Genomic DNA, 2,092 nt, shown 5'->3' with positions numbered 1-2,092 from the left:
ATATATATTTGGCCCTCATTCCCAGTTCCTGATAGGGTTCCTAAGGCTCTTGTAATTTCCAGGGCAATGGGAATGACAGGAGCTTCTTTTGTAACAAAACTATGTAGCCTTAGTCCATGGTTCTGACCTAAGGGCATCTGGATCCTGGGGCTCTCAGAGGTGAAGAATGCCTTGTATGCTGAGATGATGGACAGCTAGAAGCCCATGGAAGGCTGCTTGATGGGGCCAGCTGATAACCAGCAAGACCAAGGCAGGATGTAAGCGTTAGAACTTTCAGCTCCATCCTGACCTCCAACAGAAAGAGGCAGACATTGATTTATTCATCAGTGGCCTATGGCTTGATCAATGATGATGGGCTTCAAAGAGCTCCCAAGGGGTAAACACCCTGAGGTGCTGGGCCCAGATACCATGTGTTCTCTTCCACTTGGCTGTTCTCAGTTGTATCTTTTATAATAAGCAGGTAATACTTAACAGGGCCTTGATGAGTTCTAGGAACCATCCCAGCAAATCACTGAACCTGAGGCAGTATTGTGAGGCCCTCAATTTATAACTGATAAGTTGGATATGTGTAGGAAGCCAAGGACTTGTAACAGGCATGTGAAGAGGCATCAGTCTTATGAGAGTGAGGCCTTAACTCACGGCATCTAATGCTAACTCCAAGCACACAGTGTCAGAATTGAATCCAATTAAAAGATTTAGCTGAGGCTGAGAACTGGTTGGTATGGAAATTGAAAAAAAAAAGGGGGGGTGGCTAGAGAGATGGCTCAGCAGTTAAGAACACTGGTTGTTCTTGCAGAAGACCCAGGTTCGAATCCCAGCACCCACATGGCAGCTAACAACTGTCTGTAACTTCAGTCCCAGGGGATCCGACAGCCTCTCTGACCTCCTCAGGCATTGCATGACACGGGTACACTCACCTACATGCAGGCAATACACGCATACACATAAAATAAAAATAATAAAATTTTTAAAAAATCCCACATATTTGATGTCCTAAGTGTTGTAAGAAAAAGCAGGCCAGGGATGGAGAGATGGCTCAGCAGTTAAGAGCACTGACTGCTCTTGCAGAGGACCCGGGTTCAATTCCCAGCACCCACATGGCAGCTACGAACTGTCCTTAACTCCAGTTCCAGGGGAATCCGAAGCCCTCTTCTGACCTCCATGGCATTGCACGACACGAGTGCACTCACATACATGCAGGCAATACACTCAGACACATAAAATAAAAATAATAAAATATAAAAAAAAGAAGAAGAAACAGGCCACCCATTCACCCCCAAACTATGAATCTCCTGAAAACCAAAACTAGCATTAATTGCAATGTGGCCTGGCCACAATTTAGTAAAAGGAAAATGTCCCAACCTACCTTTCCCGTGTAGGCATATTCAAATGCTCAAGTGCTGCTCTGGGTAATGAACTATCCCTTGACTGAACTGTGAAGTCACTTTTCCATTATGGTCTTACCACACACTTAGCCAGCATCCACACACAAGCATGCACACACACCTTTACACACCTCACTCTACACACACACACACACACACACACAAACTCTCCATCCTTAAACACCTACAAACACATACTGATACCCTAATACATACATCTTAGACATATATACTGCATAGCCTTCTTCAGTCACGTATACACATTTATGTACACCCTCCTAAGCACACACAACCATATGCATCCTTCATCCCTTCACAGGCACACATAGACACACACCATAAATACATCTTTATAGTAATACTCCTGAGTTGTACTTGTCATGGTAAGTCAGTGTAAGCACACATTCCACAACACATTCTACATACACAAATATCATAGAGAGGTACCCTTGAAGCACTTACATATACAGATTTAACATACACACATGGACACAATCCATATACATGCACGAACACCCTACAGTCATACCTCTAACACACTAGACATGCACCTTCTCCATACATGGGCATACTCTGTATACATGAGTGTATACCCTGTACACTCATCTCACAAACTCAACATACACACACACACATACACACACACACACACACACACATACACACACACATACACACACACATACACACACACACATACACACACA

Source organism: Nannospalax galili, unplaced genomic scaffold (genome assembly GCF_000622305.1).
Source record: "Nannospalax galili isolate Female #2095 unplaced genomic scaffold, S.galili_v1.0 scaffold1458, whole genome shotgun sequence".
In the NCBI taxonomy this organism is placed as follows: Eukaryota; Metazoa; Chordata; class Mammalia; order Rodentia; family Spalacidae; genus Nannospalax; species Nannospalax galili.
Note: the sequence above shows the minus strand (reverse complement) of the source record.